This window comes from Corvus kubaryi, unplaced genomic scaffold (genome assembly GCF_017639235.1).
Source record: "Corvus kubaryi isolate FWS band 111438036 unplaced genomic scaffold, C.kubaryi_AGA036_p1.0 74, whole genome shotgun sequence".
Lineage (NCBI taxonomy): Eukaryota > Metazoa > Chordata > Aves > Passeriformes > Corvidae > Corvus > Corvus kubaryi.
In genome coordinates, this window is record NW_024582061.1 from 18,552,754 (window position 1) to 18,576,126 (window position 23,373).

The 23,373-nt window shown below is 46.2% G+C and overlaps 1 protein-coding gene and 1 long non-coding RNA gene across 2 annotated transcripts in view; one reads left to right on the forward strand and one right to left on the reverse strand.

Moving 5' to 3' along the window:
- The first annotated feature begins 7,056 nt into the window (after nt 1-7,056).
- The window catches only part of GSG1 (germ cell associated 1), a 92,021-nt gene continuing 75,704 nt past the window's right edge, over nt 7,057-23,373 (forward strand). Inside the window, exon 1 of the mRNA XM_042050507.1 lies at nt 7,057-7,291. The gene's annotated coding sequence lies outside the window, so the exon portion shown is untranslated. The remainder of the gene's footprint in view (nt 7,292-23,373) is intronic.
- The window catches only part of LOC121675258, a 21,812-nt gene continuing 19,915 nt past the window's right edge, over nt 21,477-23,373 (reverse strand). The window contains exons 4-5 of the long non-coding RNA XR_006020016.1: nt 22,340-22,462; nt 21,477-21,806 (exon numbers count right to left, since the gene is read on the reverse strand). This is a non-coding gene — a long non-coding RNA (uncharacterized LOC121675258). The remainder of the gene's footprint in view (nt 21,807-22,339; nt 22,463-23,373) is intronic.

Consider the following 23,373-nt stretch of genomic DNA (forward strand, 5'->3'; position numbering starts at 1 on the left):
CTAAAGAATCTTTGCTTTCTCCACAGACTGGAGAGAGGTGGCAACACTTTGATCCTCAACCTTGGATCTCCACCAAGCCTTGGTAGCAGATGGACTGATCCCGGCAGGCTCCATACCTGGCAGCTCCAGCAATGATGCTCAGGCTCCACTGAGGTTTCTGCTGTGACACTCTCTGCTTTTGCAAATAGGCCAAAAACACTTCTCCTAGACTGAGACTGGTTTTTTGATTTGCTTTCAGCATCCCATTGGTGGCTGTAGCACCAGCATCCCTGTATGTTAAGCCATTCCCCACTGGAAGGACGCTAAGTCTTCAGGAGACAGCACTTTATGGTCAGCTCCACAGTCAACACTTGCTTGCTTCAACTCTTGCCAGAGCTTATCAGTGCCCTGAAACCATAACTGCTCCTATTCCTTCACCTCAGTGCTGGCTTGCATGCTGGGAATGTCTCTGTTCCATCTGGCAGCCTCTCCCGTGGTCCTGGTGCTCCCAGTCTCCTTGTCAGGCTGGGCACATAGAGTTCTGCTCCCCAGGTAGTTTTGTTCCTTGCCCACCTGAGTGCTGACGCTATGGTAAAAATAATTCTGCAAGGAAATGAGAGCACTGATTGGGATTTAAATAAAATTTACATAAAACTCTGCCTTGAGTACTAATTAATTAGGTGTTAAAAGCCCCTGAAAAAGAAGAAAGGGGGGCTGGTCTGCCTTGCCACATGGGGAGAAGCTATTAGGAATCATAGAATACAGAATCATAGAATCACTTAGATTGGAAAGGACCTTTTAGATAAAGTCCAGCTGTTAACCCAGTACTATCAAGTCCACCACTAAACATGTAAGTTTAAGTGCCTCATCCACATGTTTTGTAAATGCCTCCAGGGATTGTGACTCCACCACTTTCTTAGGCAAGCTGTTACAGTGCTTGACAACCCTGTTGGTGAAGAAATGTCTCCTAATCTAACAAGGAAAAAACTTCCAATCTAAACATCCTCTGTCAAAACTTGAGGGTGTTTCCTCTTGTCCTATTGCTTGTTACTTGGGAGAAAAGACTGACCCTCACCTGGCTACAACCTCCTTTCAGATAGTTGTAGAGAGTGATAAGGTCTTCCCTGAGCCTACTTTTCTCCAGGCTAAACATTTCTTGCCTTAAACTCACTGGCAGCCACAGCCGAGGCTGTGGTCACCAACACTGTGAGTGGCCCAGATGAGTATGGTGTGGACGGAGCAGTGTTAGTTGCGATGCTGTGCTCCCCTTGGCATGCCTTTTGCTGCAGCAGTGTCCCTGGAGCTCTAGGCTTTATGGCTCTCAGAACCCTATCTGTGACCCAAAACAGAATTGCAGCCTTCAGCCATGCCAGAGGTGCTCAGCACCACGGCTGGCCTAGATGAGAAAGGCAGGGAGAGAGAAATGCTGGGCCAGTGCTGTGCTCCCCCTTGGCATGCTCTTTGCAGCACCAGTGTCTCTACTGCTGTGATGGGGAAGTGCTTCCAGCCTCATTTGGTGGTGTCTCCAGGCCTCCTTCTTGTGCAGGCAGTGCTCACAGAAGAGGCCTGTAGCTTGTCCTTGTCCACTACCCAGGGCAGTAGGAGGAAAGTGCAACATCAAGAGGGAGAGGGGCTGTGCTGGTACTTGTGTATGCTCTCTGGTAGCCCCTCGAGGCAACTTTTCCCCATCTATTACAAATATTGTAAGGGACAGTCTGCTGCTTGTGGTGACTTACTGGTTAATTAAGCAGTGAGATGTACCAGCCTGGGTGACACCACCAATTAACTTGTTCTTCATATTGTCTATCTAATTTAATCTATGTAGGATTTTATAGAATGCTCATGGCCATGGAGAGGCTGAGGGTAGGGAGGCCTCTAAATTTTACTGCAGTTTATAGTGCTGCCCAGAACCCCTGGGCCACCATTAGAAAATGGGTCACGTAAATGGACAACCAGGAATGCTCAGTTGCTTGAGCCATTTGAAATGGGATTGAACCAGCTTGTTGTGTCAGAGAGAACATTAGATTCTTCCTAGACAGATTGGCCTTCTCATGCCCCAGCTGGTCCTCAGAAAATTTCAATAGGCTGGGTTATGAGGCTTCCTTACTCAGTAGCTCCTTACTACTCAAAAAAGTCCTGCTGTGTCAGACTGGTTTCTCTGCTTTCAGGATCTTTGTTTGCAAGACCATGGAGCAGTTTTGATCCTAATGGGTGTTCTCATAGAGGCTGCCTGCCAGGTTGGGTGTACAGTTTGTCTGCTTCCTGGCATCTCTGGGATATATCCCTTTCTCCTCTTGAGCCCACCTGAGCGGCAAATCACCTTTCACTTGTACAGAGATAGGCTTTCTTGGTCTATTGGCAGCCTATTGGTTGGCCTGCTCAAAGCTAAGAAGACATATCTTCCTGTGAAAATTGAGGGTTTGTTCCAAATTGGACACCTCGCCTCCAACAGAATTACAAATATTTAAATCATCTCCAGAACAGAATTTTCTCTCCTTGCCCAGTGGTAACCTCAAAGAGTGCAACAGGCTGCTGTGCAAATCTGGAGTTAACACTTTATGTGAGTCAAAAACCTTTCCCTGCTCAGCTTTGATGGCCAATCTCTTCTAGCTTTTTTCTTTTCATTTTTCAGAGAGGTTTGGAGCTCACAAAATCCACAAGCAGAGGAGAATCCCCTTGTTTTTCCATTAATTTTTCTCCACAGATGATCATTAAGTACATGGGAGCTGCAATAAGCCTCACTCTATTCCAGCCTTGGCATACACTACACACCTTGAGATGGTAACAAATCTCCATATGGGAGTACCTTTTCATCCTTTCCATTCCACCATCCAAAACCAATCATACAGACTCTGCAAATATTTAGCTCAAACTCTCTTTCTCAGCATTTTCCCCCATAGACATCTGTGCCCCCAAATATTTTGAAACTTCCAATGTCCCTGGCACAGAGATGTGCCTTTCTGACTTGTTTTTCTGTATGTAATGGAGGGAGATCTGTCCTGATCAATGCATGGATGTGGACCTTTCAAGGAAAATTAAGTGCGTAGCTACCCTATGGTGGGCACATAGTGGTTCACCTGAGCTTGGGCCACTGCAGTTCTGGAAAAGATGTGAACAGAGACCCTCATGCTTTTTTTCAGTGCTGTAGAGGTTAATTCTGGTTCCTCTGATGAATTCCAGGTGACGTTACATGCCGCTTAGCTAACCTTTTCTTTGCAGCAGCATTTGGCTATTGCTGTGTTGTTTGAGATTTTTACCAGAATGGTAATGGTCAAAGGCCTGGAGAGCAAAGTCTAACAATCCAGATTAGAGTCCTTCAGTGTTGGGTGCTGTCCAAAGACAGGAAAAAACAGCTGGAAACTGGTTTCCTCGTTTCTCTTCCCCTGTCCCAGTTCTTATCCCATTTCAACATATTTAAATTGCAAGTTCAGACTGAGCAAATGCATAGTTAGCATAGCAGGCTACATATAGTCTTGGAAAATATCATTCTTCCTAGAATCTCAGATGCATTCAGCTTCCATTTTCCATATGTATTCTGCCCGCCAAGCTAAGTGTAAAAGCAGAGCTGCTCTGTTCTGTGTGGGTATTGAGGACCCCCACAGTGTCTGCTGTTCCAGGAAGCGTTTTTCCCTTTCTAATGTCCAGAATGTCTTTGTCCTACAATGCACAACACCCTGACAGTCTGTGTAGTGTTGCTGCCATTCTACCAATCACTACTTCGGGCTGGAGACACCATTTGCAACACTCATTTGGGATTAATTTGTGTGGATGTGAAGCTATGCCAGAAAAGTAACATCTCTCCACAACTGGGTGACATGTTCTGTAACCAAGGTGGGATTGGTAACCAAGGTGGGGTGACTGAAAGCAGCTATGTCTGCATGCAATATTCTGATTTCAAAGTGTTGAAATCATGTCTAGCCTTCTGGATCTTTGACAAGGTATCCAGTCAAGACCCAGAGCTCATTTTATCTCTAGTCTTACCTTCACCACTGAAATATTTGAACCCCACTCAGTAGTATATTATGTTAGAAGCTTGATAAGCATATCCATAACTAAATAGATGCATTTCTGAAGAGAGGAAATAACTTTGAAATATGAGTACTTAGCTATACATTGCATTGTCTTTTCAAATGGGAGGGAACTCAATCTCTGTTTCTGTTATATATATCTTGTGTCAGGCTTATATTCAATGTTTCTGCAGTTGTCAGGACTTAAAAAGGCTTTATTCCTCCTGTCTTCTGAATTTTCTTCCTTTTCCATCTTTCTCTACATCTCTGGAGACAGTCATAGCTCAAGATAGGATGCAGACCACAAAGTTGCAGAGCTTCAGGTACCTTTGAAGTGTTCTGCTTACAGGCTCAAGATATTTGCTGAGCTTATTCATTTTCCTGCTAGATGTCTGAACCCTTTTTAGGCCTTCTCTGAGGAAACAAGGATGCTGCCTCCTAGGATCACCTGGGAATTTTGTTTAACAAATTACATTTTAATGCAGAAATCCACAACAATGACAGCACTTAGGCTCTGTCTAACCTCTTCTAGTGCCACATTACAATGGTGGCATAATACGGGTCCTAAGTTTGTAACAGTTTGGTGAAGCATCCTGTAGACCCTAAACTGAGCAACACTTTTGTGACTGACTGTGATGACCAGGCAGCAACCTCAACACCACAGCTGCTCTGATTGATTCCTCTACAGAGCAGGACACCTACCCAAATCTCCTCATTGACAGAGGTTAGGATAGTCAGAATAAGATCAGTTCTGCATTGCCATACTTCCCAAGAGATCCTGGCTGTAAATGTAATTATCTCAGCTTTTTTATTCATATCCTCTGTTTCCTAATGTCATGCCTCTAATACCGTCCCTGCCCGGCTCCGTGGGGTCCCGCGTGCCCCCACAGACGCACGAGTGGGCTCAGTATTACAGTCGGTAGCAAAGAGTCGAGAAGGGCATTTGTGCAGCAGGAGCATTTATTGCTGCTACACTGTCAAACGGTGCAGAGGCAAATACAAACATGATCCCAAAGCTCCCAGTTTTATCCGGGGGCGGGGAAAAGGCAGGACTAGGGAACAGGGACCAATGGGAAGCTCTGGGGGAGTGGCGAGGGGGTAGAGGCCAACAGCCAACCGGGGAACCCAAACTTGGACAGATTAACACGACAGAACAATGCATCCTGGGAGAAGCCCCCTTGGCCACCCCAACACAAAGTGGCTCCTGTGGTACTAGGGACCCGTCTTACTGAGAATTCTCTGTCCCTTGTAATGTATGTTCACCAGCCACCACATGCCTCCTCCTTATCTAGAGAAAATTCATATATTTCCTCTCAGTGATGGTGACCAGAGAGAGTAGGTAGAGTGGTAAAGGCTCACTGCCTACAAAAGAGCTGCATTGTATTTGATCCATTTCAGCCATCTCCTATCATTCTAGTGATTTCAAGAGAGCTAACTTGTTCTCAATTCTATAAAAAGCCTCAAAACTGCTTTAAGTTCCTGGGTGCTGCTGGTTTTGATTTATTTTTGTTTGTGAATCTAAGCTCTTTTTTTTTCATATGTGTTCCCGTACATGTCTTCCAGGTTAAAGTCAGATTCTTTAAATTTTTTTCAGGGATTGCTACTGCAAAGAAAGAAATCACTCTCCCATACATGTGATAAATTCAGTATTCCAAATTTCTGAAAACGGTCACTATGTTTTGGGGTCAGACCTGTAGATTCAGGTTGGAAGAAACTCAGGAGGTCATTTAGATCTTTCTCAGGCAGAGTCAGTTGTTGGGAGTCAGTGACCTGACTTATTTCACCTCACTGTCTTATACACACTGTAGCCTTAACTGTAATGCTATCTGAAAAAAACCAAAAATAGTGATTATAAAAAACCCAGACACAAATCTGTCAACATTATATGCCGTTTTGAAGCACTGTCACAAACACTGACTTTTTTTCTCTGCTAAAATACAAGGAATCTCATCTGCAAGTGGTAAACCATCACATTCCCATTTGATAGCACACTCTCATAAAAATCTCTTGCACACAACCACCACTGTTTTCAGTCCAGATCTGGTTCTGTATTTTGAGTTGCTTGGAAGTGCTGGAGGCTGAGCACAGGGAGCTCTGTATTCAGGGAGAGGAGCTGTGTGTAGTACATGGCAGCTCTGGTGAGACAGTGCAGACATCAATGTGAGACTCTACTTAAGGACCCAAATCCAACGCAAGTAAATTTGTCCCAGATATCCTGGTCTGTTAGGCACCTGTCCTAAGGGGTGGAGGAATAAAACCATCTTTCCTGAAGTCAGTGGTCTCACCTCTGCACTGCCATGGCTACCAGGGTAGCTCCAGCTATTGGAGAGGGTCCAGGGATGGAAAGAAGCTGTAGTGATCTCATTCCTGCTTTCAGCTTCTACAGTGTGCAGGGTAAGTCCTTGGGAAATGATTTGCAATAGTATGTAGGTGCCTGCCAGGGTCATACTGACATTTTCAGAAACTCCCAGGCACCCAAGTACATCAGTAAATATGTACCTCGTTTAGTAAATATGCACCTCGTTTAGTCCCTCACAGCATGATCCTGAATTTACCTGTAATGAGAAGGTACTGGATGCCTGGTGGGACTCCACTCTGGGGAACAGAGCTCTGATTAAGCCCAGGGGACCTGAGCAGCAAATGACAAAAATGATGCAGTTCTGGGAAACTGAACTCACTAGAAACCTTTCCCAGCCTTGCTAGCTAGATGTCTCACTCTTCCAGGGCTCAGCCCAGCTGTCCAAATAGAACAAAAATCTACCTGTCAGGTTTTTTTTACTTGCCCAAATATGGATTTACCCCTCCCCCCGACCACTCCCCCTCTTCCTAATTACTCTGGCCTATAGCTCAGATTTGACACTGGCCAGCCAAGGGATAGGTTTTCTACACATCCACGTCTCTTGGTCAATGAAGTCATGTTGATGAACTCTGTAGCAGGTTACTGTGCAGTCAGAACATACTTCGTACCGACACAAGAATCACCAATGAGTGAAGTAGCTTTACTTCAGCTTAATATGCCATGCATTTAAAATGTCTGTCTTCTATGACAGGATCTTCCAGGCATAGCGATAGAAGGTGTGTGGGCTGTAACTATGCCTCAGCCAGAGATATCGTAGAGATATAACAGAAACTTTGAGAGTTGAATGGATTGGCATGAACAGCACCAGAGAACATGGCAGAAGAACAGGAATGACAGCTGTTGATCACACCTAAGCTAGAAGATCATCAAGATCACACCACATTTGCAGCTTCTCAAAACACCCAGACTGGGAATGACGAAGAAGACAAACTGAAGCCATTAAGAGGTAAGATAAAGGACAAGCCTGGAACCATTAAAGATATCCAGGTAAGGAAACTAAAGAGAATATTTCCTAATAATTCTGAAAGATGGAACCGGGTGAGTAGACAAGAGATCACAACCACTGTGAATCCTTAAAGTGAACAAAAGACAGATCCAAATCCAGCCTGGCTGCCTGCCTGAGATGAGCCCTAGAGATGTGGTGACATATAATATCATGTCCCATGCCCCCCTGTCTTTGGAAGGAGTCCTAGCTGGCGCACATTGGCATATACCTGTTGGTGCATGAGAAGATGTGGACATGAAAGAACGAGTGTGAACGAAATCAGGGGTTTAGAATAAAATCATCTCCTCTGATAAGGTCTCTCATTCAACTCTGCTGCATTAGTTGAGATTTGTGCAAGAGCAGAGCACTCCAGTTCCTAGCAAAGGAGTCAGTGTGAGCTAAGCCCTAAAAGATGTTCTGCAAAAGAAGTATGGAATATTCACACACAGCTTTGTGAAGGTAGGTGTGTGTGCTCCCAAGCTTGTGGTTAAATTAATTCTTAAAGCTCCTCAATTTGACACTGCTTTCCTCTCCATAAAGAATGTAACTGAAGGAGGGATAATTTTCTCTCCTCCTCTCCTTCTTTCTTTCTCTACCACCTGTTCCCACATATGATGTCTTCTGTCATCAAAGACTATACATATTATGTTGAATGAACAAGCCCTGATGCAGGGCTGTAGTCCTGAGGCAAAGGTGTGCAGGGAATATTAAGAAGGCAGGCTATGAATGGAGAGAAACCTCTACAGATTATATAAATTCTTCTTTGTCTTCATTTCCCTGTAAACCCTGGCTCTAACTCATGTGTGAGCTGCAAGACATCTGTCAGACTGAACACTGCTTATTGAATATATTTAGTGAGGAAAGAAGGGTTGGGCTAGTGCAGTGACAAGAAGCAAAGCCTTCATCTCAGTTGACAGATGGCTTGTGGCTACTGGCTGGACCCAAAAGTTCATCTTCCCAGGGACACTGGAAGTGACTTCAATTTTATCCTTCCTTCTGTACTCAAGCACCTCAGGGTGCCTGGATAACAACAGTATCTGAAGTCCCTACACACCTTTCCCCCCATCCCATTTTCACAGAGAGAGTGGGGATACCACCTGAATGTTAAATGGCTTCTTTATTCCTCCTGTTCAGCCACAGACCTGCTGGCTTCAAGCACAAGTCCTGCTTGTGTGAGGCTACAACTGTAGCTAACATGGGAGCAGTTTGGTGGCTGTATAAAGGAGTCAGTGTTTGAAGGGTGCCTGGATCCTGCCCGTTCTCCTGCCTGCCCACTGTGTACACTGAGGTGTGACTGGGTTGGAGGTGGGGGTGGTTTACTGGGACTGGACACCTGCAGGTTTTCATTTGTGTGGTCTGTCTCTGTATAGGCTGGGCTTGGCATGAAAGCACACCCACTGCACATGGTATAGGTGTGACAGAAAATGTAATGACCCACTGAGTCAGAGCAGTGTACCCCATAACTCAACTCTCAGTGCCCTATAGTGCCAGCAGGAAATGGTATTTTGGAATAGCATGGGAGCCTGACTGCTCTCAGCAGTCCCTTCACTGTGTACACCACCAGAACCACGGCATTTGGTGAGCAGCAGTTCTGTTGTCACCTTACCTACCAGACTTGGGGAGTCTGTAGAAGTTCCTATTATCTTCCTCTCAAAGCAAAGAGACCAGCCATTTCACCCTCTCCTTCCACAGTGGTTGCCCCAACCCTTGGCCATTTTAGTTGCTCTTCTCCATGCTTTCTCTGACTCCACGCTGCCCTCTTGGGAAGCAGGGACCAAAACTGCCTACCATATCCCAGAGCTGCACGCATCTGGATTTTACATGGTAGCAAAATGGTACAAAGGAAGAGGACTGTACAGTGGCATCTTGTTCCACTCAGGAACCATCAACTTCAGCCAGCGCTACCCTTGACCCCTTTTCCCATCCATTCCTGGCACTGGACAAAGCTATTTTCACCAATCACTTTAGCTGTGGAATTTCCCAGCCTTTCTGTCTTTATAAATGTGACACTAATCAGGGAAACTTTCACACAGTGTGTGTAAGAGAGAGACCCTAACTTCTGGTGCTGCAAATATGGGGACAGCTCAGCTCAAAGCCCAGGCGCCCCTCCAAGCAACGAAGTGAAGGAAGCACGAGTGGATGCATCCTCAAGGAATATGCAGCCACCTCTGGGCAGGAAGCTACAGCAGCAGGGTGTGGTGAACCAGGGAAGTGTGAAGGTGAGGGCTACTGCTAATTGAAGTGGCTTGGGGGAATTTTGAGACAAACTGCATGAGTTAGCAGTTGCCTCATGGGGAATCTCTCCTAAAACAATCTTGCAGAGAGTCCATCAGACAATACTTCTGATGACCTTGCTGAAAGGTCTGCTGTGAGGCAGAGGAGCAAGAAAGGAGGAAGAAGGACGGACTTTCCTGACTTTTCCTGAGTGTGAAATGCTAATTCTAGATAACTTTGAATTTTAGTGGAGAAGAACAAAATAGCTAAAAATAAAATGTCCCTTCACAAGGGCTGTACTCTGTTTAGAAAGAATTGTAGCATTTAGAAACTGCATATATTCTCCAGCATTTGCTAACTGGACCATGGCAGGACTTCAGAACATCATTTTCCACTCGTAATACAGCTTCTAGCACTGTCAGTGCAGTCTTTTGCCATTTCATCCAACAACTTTCAGGTGGGAAAATAGGAGAAAGGAGAAGTCTCTGCCGTACTGCGCTGCATGACTATGGCTTTGGGAAACCTCCTTGGGCCCTGGTGGCATTGCATTTGCCAGTTGGATGCTCTGGGGGAGACGGCAGCACACGAGGGCCCCACCAGACAGGGGAGGGGTTCTCAGCTGGTTGAGCACAGCACAGGTGCTTGTGGGCGGACTTGTGGCACAGCAGGACTGAGGCATCCTGTGCTCAGCTCCTGAGGTATGTCTGGGTCAAATGCACATTGTCTGGGAGGCCAGAATACCCCTCAGAATGGTGAAACAGCCAGGAAAACATATTTGCCCATTTTTATCCTGGTCCTTTAGCTGAACTCACCTCCACAGCAGAGACAAGTAACTTGAGCCTTCTGAGTCTTAGTGTCACCAGCTATAAAAATGGGGTTAATGTCAAGCTTACCTACTTTCCAGTGAGTTGCAGCTAATTAGAGTTAGTGTTAGTTAATGTTTGCACATTACTGGGATGTGAAAATGGTAATATCATGTTGAGTGTTACTCTTGGTGCCTAGACACCGTGATTCTTCAAACCAGAGCAGTCAATTAAACTAGCTGAAAGTGGAGAGATACAGCAGTGAGGAAGGCAGAAGAGATATACAAACTTAATACTGTATGCATGATGGCCTGCAGCTGCAGAGGGCAGGGAAAGCTCTGTTCCTGCTCCTAAGGGAGCCAGAGAGACAGCTGTGTTTGTGTAGGGGTGCAGATGTTCCCCAACAGCTTTGGGCTGCACTGCAGCAGTCCACTGGCTGAGGAAGCAAAGGGTCAGTTCCTGACAGATTTTTGGGATAGAGGGCTCTGTTTAATCCTCACATGGCTCTTGCTCATGTGTCAAGGATGCTGATTTCCTGTGAGGTCTTCTGGACAAAGCAGAGCAGCCCTTCCCAGAGAGTGAAGGCCAACCCTGCCTCACGTCTGTCAGCTAGCAGCATCCTTGGGGGGGAGTAAGGAAGACTCATCACAGTGTTCAGTACAGTGTTTCACCAGCCACAATACAGAACAGCCCTGGGCATAACACAGCCTGATAGATACATTGTCTTGAACAGGGGAACCATTTCACCCATGCCAGCTGTAGGCATGGAGCAGACACTCAGGGACTGTGGGAGAAGTAGAGTGGAACAGAGCCATCTCTGTTCCCAGCAAGACACTGCTCTGAAGTGAAAAGAAAAATCACTGGACTTGCTTGAAGCCCAAAAGGGGGAATGTAGAAGTGTGTGATGCCATTTCCCAAACCTGGATTTTGTCCAAGACACTTGGATTAATACCATATTTTCTGGTGATTGATCAGGACTGACTAACTATGTCAGGACCAGGGCTTGCAATCTTTCAAGAGCCATCCCCAGCCACACAGAGGTCTGACCACTTTTAGAGGTGTGACCCACCCGGGAGGCAGAGGGAGGATTGTCACACTCTGGATCGGCAGTGCCATTTCTTACAGTTCCCTGGTGCTAACCTACGTATTAGCTGAGGACTTGGCTAGAGCTCCTGGCCAGCTTCCATACTCTGCAATTGCATTCTGCTGCCTTGAAATCCCCCTCCTCATGCACATGCACACCCCATGGTTTAAGAGGGACACAGAAGCTGTCACTGCTTTCTGTCCAAAATTCCTGCACAGTGGTGGAGGTGGCTCATCCTTCTCAGGATTCTCACTCCATTTCAGTGCCACAAGACACGAATTATGTGCCTGGAAAGGTTATAAAAACGCTTTGGGACCCTTTGGAAGGAAGATGCAATCTTGAGATGAAAAGTGATACTAAAATGTCACTCGGTTTGACTTCTGGCATGAGCAGGGCCTCAGGCTTTGACTAGGGAGAGGTGTCCTTGTGATGCTAGGAAAGACTGCCGACACTAAGCATATTCCATTTATGAAGTCATAAAGATGTCAGTACTGGGTAACTGATTTAGGATTTTGTTCCTCCTTTCTCCTCCTTTCCCTGTCCCGTGGTTTTTCTTCAGCCTCCTCCTCCTCCTCACACTCTGTTCTCCTCCCAAAGAAGCCAAGTAGCTCCTGCCGTCAGAATGATTATTCTTCCCTGTATTAGAATGAATGATTAGTCTTTGTCTAGTTGCCTCCATAATTAAGTGCTGCATGAAAGAATATTTTTATAAGTAACCAAGGCAGTTGCTCCCTCTGGAGCTGTTGGGAGCATGGTACAGCTCTCCATCGGCTTACAGGCAGAGAAGTGGGTGTCCTGTGTGGAAACGCATTCACACCCAAGCCTGGACACAGGTCCTGCATGCCCAAGCTATGCTTGTAGCTGGGGCATGCACCTCCCCAACAACGCTGTGTGCACATGATGATCCCTTTGCATTCCTTTGTGGGCTGCTACAGATACCCCATCTGATGAGTGTGTGCACAGGGGCACAGACTCAGTCCCCTGGTCCAGGTACCCTGTCCTATGTAGGTTTGTACACTCCTGACTCAGGACTGAGCCTCTGCACACCTCCAGCTTGTCTTTCTCGTTTCCCTGACTCAACCATCAGACTAGTCCTTTCCTGTCTCTGTACTCCCTGGATAACCTCCATATTAAGAGAAGGCTTTTGAGGGAGGGCTGGGGTAAGGGGAGAGGTCGTGAGTGGAGAAGGGATATTAGACAGAAATAAAATGTAAAGAACACCCCACCCTTCCTATAAATATCCCAACAGCTCCTCTGCTTCCTAGCAGCACTAATGAGGCTCAACAGGAGTGATGAAGGGCAACAAAGGAATCACTGATGAACAATCAGAGATGGTGCTTGGCTGCTAATCGGCCTAATGAGCTGCTTTGCATAAGATGAGAAGGAGGGAGGAAGATAAGCAGATGGGCACTTGGAGGGAAGGCCAGTGGCAGCAGGAGCGCCATGAGGAGTGCCCTGCAGCATGGCAGCGCTGGCTGCTGTCTCTCTACTCCCTCCTGGCAGGAGACACTGACCATGAGAGGGCCAGCACTGGGCAGCTCTGCCAGAGTGGCTCAGGCACAACTGAAAGCCTGGTGTGAACCACGACTTATCACAACATGCCTCAACCCACATGGCAGTTCTTGTATCATCCTTGTGCATCAGAGAGGTTATTCCAATCATTTGCTGAGGAGACGGGGGACACATCTTTTGTAGCTGCAGTGGCCAAGACACAGACATGGGGAATTCCAAAGGACAATTCATACTACTCTTAGAGATATCCAAGCCAGAGCAGAGGTGTTAAGACTCTGCAAGTATGTTTAGCATGGAGGGCTGGATTGATTCTCTGCTTGTCTGTCCTCTGAGGGACACCAGTTGACCAGCTCATCAGACACATACCCTGGGGTTTATTATTCCTATGAAGGGGATTAGCATCTTGTTCCCTACTTTTTTCCAATAGGAACGGGGGTCCAAGTGGAGGTGAGAAACTCAGGTTTCACAGTGAGTTAGCAGCTGTGTTACTGGTAAGGAGGGTACAGGAGAAAGCGAGAGACAGACATACACTGCAAAGGAGAGATGCTAGTCTGTGCTTCCATCAGCCATGTAGAGGCAAGCCATAGCCTCATCTCAGCCCACATCAAAATCTTGACGAAGATTTTGTGATTTAAGGGACTTAAGTGCCTGGTGCATTCCAGCAATGCATGGCAGGTACACAAAAAGGATTTCCCAGCTTGAGGGTATGACACAGGCAAAACACATCTGAGTCACTTTTCCTTGGTACTTTAGTACCACTTCTACTATGCTTGCTAATGGGAGACCGGAGAGACTATGGTTCCCTGTTTTGCTTCCTACACCTGACTGCTGATCCATCCAGCACTGCTAGGTGAGAGCAGATCTACCATCTCTGTCATCTTATTTAAGTCCTTGGCCATTTTTCTGAGGCTGTGGGCAACCACACAAGTCATGATCACTGTTGCAATCCAGACAAGCATCTGCTAATAGCTGTCTGAGGTCTGTTAATGTTTCCCTTCCACAGAAGCTCCCCAAACAGCCAGAAAATGGTGATGACCGTGCAGCAAGAGCAGCAGGTTAGAAAGGCTGCAGCATTGCTCTCGTTTGAATTCAGAAGCAGATGCTATAATTTATCTTGCAAATGGAACTGTACGAATGATTTTCTGCCTCGCCTCCATAATTTGCTGGCACTTTATCTAGGTGCACAGCTGTGGATGGGGTGTCCTCACAGTAGGGAGAAAGCACTGAGCTCTCTGCCCACTTACCAGCTTGCACTGGGAGAGATGATTACGGGCTGGGTGCAGCTCCTCTAGCAAAGAGGAGCTGATGAAAACCCTATTTCCCCTAGGGCAGGCTGTGTGCAAGGCTGTACACTGACTCCTACTCCTGATGCTTCTTCAGTGCAAGGGGCATCTCTAGCATGAGATAGACCTAGAGAACCATTTCTGTATTCAGAGAAGCCTATGAGCTACATAAAGCCACCAGATATTCAGATGGTCCTTATTCTTCTCGAAGTTTTGCAGGGAAAGGGAATAATGGAAAGAGATAAATTAGTACTGGATAGATGAGAATCACAGTGCCATGTTGTCTTGAAGCCAGCCAGTTGGGATGCCCTCAGTGCTGGGCCAGGAGAGACTCCATGCTGTGGGGGTGTTCACAGGGGAGCCGTGCTCCAGCTCTCATCAGACCTTTTCCAGCTGCTGCTTTGCCCCTCCAGAGTCCTGCATGTTGAACTCCAACCTGTGAACTCCCTAGCCCAGGAGGATGTGATACCTACACTTAAGCATGGAGTTCTGAGGTGAGCTGTGAGGCTGATCACTTTGGCTCTTTGTGCTGCTTGTGGGATATTCAATCTTGTCACACTTGTCAAGTCTGCATGCCTGGAGTCCTGCACTCTGACTTGCTGTGAGTGTCCCTCTGTCACTGTAGCCCTCCTGTAGCCTTCCAAGGTCTGCTGAAAATGCTTCTCCTTCTGGCAGCCTTGCAGAGCTGCAGAGGAGCCCTGCAGAAAAACCCTGAAGGTTTTTTTTGCATGGAGAGTACTGAAAGGAAGAGAAATAAAAAAGACATGCTTGGCTCAAAATCCAATTCCCTTCTTCTGAAATGGTCGCCCTGCTTTTCTGAAGTCTGATCAAGGAAAGAGATCTACCTCTTTGTTAATGCAATATTATCCTTAATGACTATAGTGACATGAGGCTAAAGAAGGCCAGAGCCTTATGGATGTGCAGATGAAGATATATAAATCCTGTGTATTCCAAGAGTGTACAAAAGAAATCCATGATAGATGACTGGGGCAGAACATGAAAACACAATGGACAAAGTGCCACATGAGTTCTGCAGTTATGGTTGTCACTGCCAGTGGGATGAAAGAAGGGCTGGAGGCCAGTTTGTAGCACTGAAGAGGGAAAGCATTGCAAGGCAAAACTACAGAGAGCGATGGGAGGATGTTGTCTATGGCCATTGGTCTCTGTCTGGTCTGCTTTCTGTAACTGCTTTGCCAGCTTCAGGCTGTGATTGGCATTTACTGCCAGCTCCTTTCCTGAAGTGAAGAAAGGGTACTGCTGTCCAGGCCTAACAATTATGTACGTTTTTCCCTTCAGGATCCAGAGGTGCTAAGATTGCTCACTTGGAGCACAGTTTTGTAACCTGTTCCCCTGCTGCTGATCCTGGCATCAGAACCTGAGTGCACCCGTACTTGTTTGTTCTAGCTATTAGCACACTTCAGTCTCCACCTGCCTCATCTCCATATTTATTTTCCCAAAAGTTAGTCAGGCAGAGTCAAAATGAGGAGGAAGGACACCAGACAGACCCATCCAATAGCAATTTTCCCCAGCATGTCCTTTCATAGTCTGGTCCTTAAAATACCAGACAGGGTGGTTGTTGCTCCCTAAGTGAGTATATTGGAACTGATCACTGTAGCGATATCTTCCTTCCAGCTGGTAAATGCTCTCCTGCTTCCTCTGTGTAATAGGCTATTATGGCAGAAGGCTGCTGGGTTGGGGTTTGGTGTTTTTTGGTTTGTTTTGGTTTGGTTTTGGGATTTTTTAAAATTTTTCATGGGTTTAGGTTTTTTGGGGGAGGGGGGGTGGTTTGTTTGTTTGTTTAGTTAGTGCTGTTTCTAGCTTGGGAAGAGAATGTCTTTGCTGAAACCATGGTGGGCAGAGGAGTGTCTGTCATGTTCACATGATCATGGAGCTGTTGTGCTGCCTGTACTTATTCCATCGGTACGATTATGCTGGGTCTTGGCAGCTGAGCTGCATCTGCAGAATTCTTCAACTGAACACCTGCAGATATTACTCTGGAGATATTTATATCATTAGACATTTGGATGGAGGTCGGGACCTGTAGGTTCAACCACTTCTATCACAAACTTTCACTGCAACTTTAGACAAGGTATTTTAACCTTTTGTAATTCATTCTTGCCTTCCCTCTACAAAATACAGATACCTAAATCTTTCTCTTACCCACTTGGATTACAACATGCATAACTGCCTCTCTTTCTGCTCCTGAGCATCACCATACTACAGACAGATAGTTTTAGTATTACAGCTCATCATTTTTAGTAAGGGATGATCCAATGATGCTCATCACAAGAGGGTGAAAGCTATGTTTGGAGTCCTGCTCCAGTTCTTCTCATATCAGTATTTTTTGTTTCTCTTCAGTTCCCTCTTCTGTTTCATATTTCCTTTATTTTCTCTTGAATTCTTTCATGCCATGCCGCTGTGTGGCAAAACAGCTACCATGCAGCACCTCAGCTTTGACATATATGTATGTGAGAAAGAGGAGGTGACAGTTGGAAACAAAGTTCTCTTGTCTTGGATGAAAAACTGCAACTTCATATTCCAAAATCTGCAGTCAAGAACAATTTTAACTCTTAAGTTTCTGTTGACAACACCTTGGGCCATATTCATACAGCAAAGCAGCATAGTGGAAGGCCAAAACACCACAATGCACCCACACCTTCACAGTCATTTGGCCTGCCACAGTCACCTACGCTTGCCTCAGAGCTCACTATGTCATCTATGGAGACATCCGTTTCCAGGGGCTGTGTAACATCTGAGCACTTAACACACATCAAGTAGAAAATTTCCAAATGCACCCAGTTGAGGAAAGGGGTCTCTGTAATTATCTTTCACTTCACTGGCATACCTAATGGAAAGTCTTCTTTCTCTTGTAGATTGCTCCAGCAGAAGCACCATAGGATATGTTGCCATGGAAACAAAACCTTTTCCTTCTCGTATTTCAATAATGTGTTGAAGGTTTTCAGGGCCTTTTCCCTTCTTTTGCTCTGCTTGGCCTTTCAGCGTTTACTGTGCATCATATTGCCGGAAGTGCAATGCTCTTATTCTTCAAAACCCAAACAAAAAACAACTCACAAAATTGTTCTTCCATCTAAACTGACTCTTTGCCATCCTCCCCTCTTATTCCTTGTCTCTGTCATTTAATGGCTTTCTGTGACAGTCTAACTCCGAATCAGCAATTTGCTTTGTGTGATACAAAGTTCCTCTGCCTGTGCCCAAGGGCAAGGGAGAAATCCTGCTGCCGTGGATCTGTCTTGCAGATGAAGTTTTTCCCTGTTACACAATGCAGTTGAATGTCTTTTGGGGTATCGGGGGTGAGAAGGAAGGAGGTGTAAGCTTTTCCACTCATGGGAAGAGTGATGAAATGTGCTTTCACAGCAGTGACTCTCGTCTCTGCAGATTCAATGCCTTGCAGTCTCTGCACAACCACAGCCTGCTCGCTTCATTGCATAGCGCTGGGTTGCACTAGCGTATTGGAATCTTGGTTGTTGAATTGCATAACAGATGAAAGAAGAGATCTAGGAGCAGTCAAGCTCTGAGAAGATGGTCCTCACTATGTTGTGCAGCTGCCTGTTTCCTTGCATGTCCTACAGTTCACTCTAAACAATGTATGTCCCACTGCAGTTCCTCCCTTACAGTCCACAGGTGACTCGCAGCTTGTGAAAACCTTTTGAAAAGCCTAGCAAAAGGTCTTATATTGGTGGCCATCATCTTACATCCCATCAGAATTTGTGGGCTGCATGTCAGATAAACATTATTATGAGCACACTCCCCAGTCACAGCTTCCCTCCATTCTTTCCCTCCAGAAAGACAGCTTTGGGTACTTCTGCCCTTACGTGCTAAAGCTGACTACAAAGGATGTAGTTTTGTTTGTTTTGTTGCTCCTGAGTGTGTGGGAATAACTGTCAGCTCTAGAAGGCGAACAGTGTTTTCTAGATGATTTAAAAAAGGAAAAAAAAAAAGAAAAAGGCAATTTATTTGAATGCAGCAGGGGTTGGAATGGCTCTGAAGGCATCCTCTGACCCTCCAAAAGGATAAACCAGGACACCCAAAAGCATGAGAGAATGCACAAGTTTACTGCATTTGACTGCCAGGAATAAGAAGAGGAGCTGCATCTCAGAGCTGAGATAGTGAGATGAGATGACATGAGAGCAGATAACCAACAACCAATCTTACTGTGTGTTGGGCTTGCTGCAGAAAGAGAAAAGTAAAGGGAGAGGGTTCCTCTGAATCAAACTGTTCCTCTTTGGTAGTTTGGGAACACATGCTCTAAAATCAGTCATCAACCACCATCACTAACTTCCCACAATCTACTGCAATTGACCCACTCCAGGAGAAGGGTCAAAGGGGAAGATTACGAGACCCCAGTGTGTGCACTGCTGGAAGGCTTAAGACTGCAATAGCACAGTAAACACATGCGGCTTCCTCCCAGGGAGATTAGTCTCTGCTGTTTCCTTATCCGTGCTCTCAAATAGGAGTCAGGTTGAGCTGTCTCTTTATTTGTTTAGGAGACCCCTAACTTGTGCTAGAAAAAGGTTCTAATGGATTCAGAATTGGTGAAATTCCCCCCGAGGCCATGGAAAATGTTGTTCACTAGGCAAGGGTGTGCTTTGGGAGGTGCCTTCTTTCTGGGGAGCAGAACCACAACACTGAGCACTTGAAGTTGTGGAAGACTTTGCTCTCCAGGTTCAAATGACATAGGGAGACAAAAGTGCTAAAACACACTCCGAGTTCACAGCTTAACAACAGAATTGTCTACCATCAAGGAAAGTGCTTGAGATTAAACCATTATGCAATTGCACTCTAAACTCATAATTACTTCGAGCATTTCCTTCCAAAGATGCAGGGCTGAACAGTGCCTCTTATTTTGTAGCAATTACTGATAACAAATGGTTTAGTTAAAGCTTAGTAAAGATACTTTTAGTTGAAGCCTCTATTTTCCCACTGTGGACTGGGACTTAATATTTTTGGCCACAGCCCAAAGAGGTGACATTTCGAAGTATGAATAAAACTAGCATAAGAACTTGCAATTGTGCAAAGGCAACTAAGATCTACAGTTCCTCTAATTCCTTCTGTTGTCTGCTGCTTTTTCTCATGATCTGTACTATCTCCATTTGGTTAAACAGCCAAATAAAAAGGGAAGAGCCATCTTTCTGCTACAATTTTATCTAGTGCCTTACACAGGAGCTGTTGGGGACTGCTGATGGGGGATGAGGAATGGGGCCCTACCAGCAGAGATGAGACTACTGCTGTGATGAGATGAGCAGAGATGGACTGCACAGAGCTGGGAGGGTGGTCCCATGGGAAATATAATCATCACACTGGTGCCAGTCACAGCTAGTAGCACTGGGGCTTAAATCCCCATCATCATGGTTATCAGAGCTGGCAGGAAAAGGGGAGCAATTTAAGCAGATGGAATATCTCTAATCTTCCTAGTAGTTGTGTTTGTGCATTGCTGCCATGAGGGCAAATAATCTGGGCATCTAAATCCCTTGTCTACACTTGGAGTGTATCCAAATGGATGTCAAGGTAAACAATCACAAATCCTGGCTTGGACTGTCTACTCTTGAGGCCTCCAGCGATGTCACCAGGCTGGGTGGTTGTGGATTATGATCCCTGCCAAATGTGCACAGGGCTTACTCTGAATGTGTCCTTTGGAGCAGAGTTCCCTTCCTAACACAGCTCTTAGGAGCCAACCCCTGTGCTGGCACCCGAGCCAATCTGCAGCTTTGTCTTGCAGTGGAAAGGGGCTATGGGACTGATAAAGAGCAAGAATTTGGGACAGATGGGAGAGCACGGGTGACAACCTCTCCCATGAGATTTCGTACACACACCATTTTCCTCAGGGGAGGGTCTGCACTCTTCAGACAGCAGCAATGTGAGGCCGTGGGGGCTTTTGGCTGGGCTCCTCTGAGGTACTGACATGCTGTGCAGCTGTGCTCCGTGGCTGCCTGGCTTCTAGGCATGGGCTAGGCAACTGCGTGGCATGGGCTAGGAGGCCAGGCTGCTCTCTGGGCAAGAAGGTGGCTGCCTCTGGGTGCCATTTGACTGTAGTAGTAGCAGGCAGTGGATGCCCACCAAGCTAGAGTTCTACTTAGGGGTGCATCCTCCAGCCACTCACCCCAACTTGGCACTCTGGCCTCTTTCATTCCAGAGCCCATAGGTCTCACACTGTCTCAGAGATTAACTGGTTCCTGGCCTGCGGCTGCTTCCTATCCTGTCCACAAACCAGCCCCAGCCCACCTTACTTCTGTATAGCCCTCCTAACTCCTTCAGAGCTGCCCATGTGATACAGGAAGTTTGCTGTCTCCCGTCCTCCCACTGCCTTTTTTTCAAATGTGTTCCTTTTTCCTTCATTTTCATCAGTGGCAATTCCTGCTGCTTAGTGTGACTGCTCCAGCCACCCCCCACCTGCCTCCCCAAGGGAATGACTGCTCCAGTGCGTCATGCAGGTGTGCAAACAGCTGGATCTTTGAAGCACTTGCCAAAATTTCTCTTCTGAATGAATCAAAGACCACAAAAAGAGACGTATCAAGGGAAAAGTTGACTTATGCTAGTCCTATTGTTGTTGACTTCTACTAGGGGTACAGTAATTTTGTCTTACTATTTTTCTTTATAACTCTGCCATGCATTTGTTTAAAAAATGAAAGGGTTTTGGTGGAAGAGACCAAACTAATTGGGCATTTGGGCCAAGTTTGAGAGAAGATACCGGTATTTTGAAACAGTTAATTTTGGACACAGATAAATTTTGATTTGGATGATTTTGGAATAGGACTTAAAAATACTAACAAAATACTAACATTGCTAAAAAAAAGTGACCTTGCTGAAAACAAGGAAAATGGGAACATCTTTTCAGAGTGATTAAATAACTCCAAACTGTAAGATAGGTCAGTTTGGAAAGAATGAAAGAGGTCAGGCTGGATCCAGAATAAACTACTTTGCTTAAAATCTGCTTAAAAATATTGCTCTGGGTCAAATCTTATTGAAGGTTATATAAAATAAATAAATGTCTCCCCAGTTCTACTTTATACAACAGTGAGAGATGCTAGAGGTGGACTTGCATACTTTTGAATGGAGACAACCCTATTTTTGTACAGTACAGAAAGAGACAGTCATGGCACAGCAGAATGTACAATCTCTAAAGAAAAGAACAGAGGGAAAAAGAAATAGAGAAAGGATATGTCCTGTCAGCAAAAAGGAAGCCTTGGTAATACATATTTGTTTTATGGTGATATATTTTATTAACAACATTTTAACCACTGCTTGGGCTTGTTTAAACACCAGTTTTATACAGATTTAACTAAATCAGTTTACAAAACAATTGAATTAAGTCAGGCAATATCTGAGAGCACAGGCACCTGTATCATAAGTGTTTATATTGGCTTAGCTTGTGTCAGTAAATCATCCTTCCTTTGCTGCCTGGCTTCTTCCCACAGCAGTCGCTTGATTGCATTGCAGGTGGCTTTGCCTCCTTCTCTCTCTCCGGAATTTGACCCCATCCTCCTGCAGCAGCACAGCCGTAAGCTGGAAGGACAGGCGCAATGAAGGCCTGTTGCCCTGGTGGGCTTTTTGGGAGGTGGCTCCTGAGGAGGGCAAAGAGGCAGAGGGGAGGGCTAGCAGCTTTGCAGATGCAATGCCTGCATCACCTCAGAGATGCAGCTTGCAACTGACTACAGGGGAGTGCTGGCTCACCCAACAGCCATTTTAGCTGCAGGAGCTCAGACCCATGCCAAAAAGTTGTGGGGTTTTTTTTTCCCCAGAAAGTGAGCAGTGCATGTGAGGATGCCACTTCATGTTTTTCTCCTGTGCTGGCTAATTCCCTCCTGACCTAAAAGGTTTTGTGAAAATGTCTTTTTGCCTAGGTCACAGTGATACTATTTTTAGACAGCTTCCTTTGCCTCTTCACTGACTACTGCAGTGCAGGCCCCAGAGAAGTGCAGAGCAGCAAGTGCCCCTTGAAAACCAGCCTCTGTTGGTCAACATCCCTGACATTTTTGTATCTTCTGGCACTTTACTTGTTGCTGGACCTGCAGGTCAGCAGGTGACATGTCAGCCTTGACCTATGGCTGATGCATAAAGAGGAAAAGAGTGGCTAGGGTCTGTGGTGGAGACATACCTGTCATGGAGGATCAGCTGCCTGGCACTCAGCGTGTCTTCTGGTGCATCAATGAGGGTTCTGCCCATGTCCAGGTGTTCACAGGTGATGTTGTTGTGTGGAAAAACAAGGAGCAGAGCTTTCCTGCAGGATGACAAGCACACACTTGTTAAAAAACACTTGTGTAGGCCTTCAGCGGGGATGGAGGAACATGTGAGCCCCAACATGTGACTCTGAGCAATGTCTTGGCAACATTATTTTTGTAGTGTCAATTTTGTAGTGACCAGTTGCAAATACCCTCTGCAGTGCAGTACTGGTGCCAAATTTTGCACCTGGGATGGGGCAACCCTACTGGTATGGTACATGCAGACTGGGGAATGAGGTGCTGGAAAGCAGTGCCATGGAAAGGGACCTGGGGGCCCTGGTCAATGGCAAGTTGAACATGAGCCAGCAGTGCCCTGGCAGCCAGGAGGGCCAAGAGTGTCCTGAGGGGCATCAGGCACAGCATCGCCACTGGGCAAGGGAGGAGATTGTCCCACTCTGCTCTGCACTGGGGTGGCCTCACCTTGAGTCCTGTGTGCAGTTTTGAGCACCACAATAAAAAAGATATTAAGAGAATGTCCACTGAGGGCAATGAAGATGGTGACCAGCCTTGAGCAGAAGGTGTATGAGGAGTGGCTGAGGTCTCTTGTTCTCTTCAGCCTGGAGGAGACTGAGGGGAGACCTCACTGCAGGTCCTTGTGAGGGGAAGAGGAGGGACAGCCACTGATCTCTTCTCTCTGGTCACCAGCGACAGGGCCTGAGGGAACGGCCTGAAGTTGTGTCAGGGGAGGTTTATGTCAGAGACCAGAAAAAGGTTTCTTCACCCAGAGGGTGTCTGGGCACTGGAACAGGCTCCCCAGGGCAGTGGTCACAGCACCAGCCTGACAGAGCTCAAGAAGCGTTTGGACAACGCTCTCAGGCGCAGGGTGTGACTCTTGGGGATGGCCCTGTGCAGGCCAGGAGTTGGACTCGATGACCCTTGTGGGTCCCTTCCAACTCAGCTTATGCTGTGA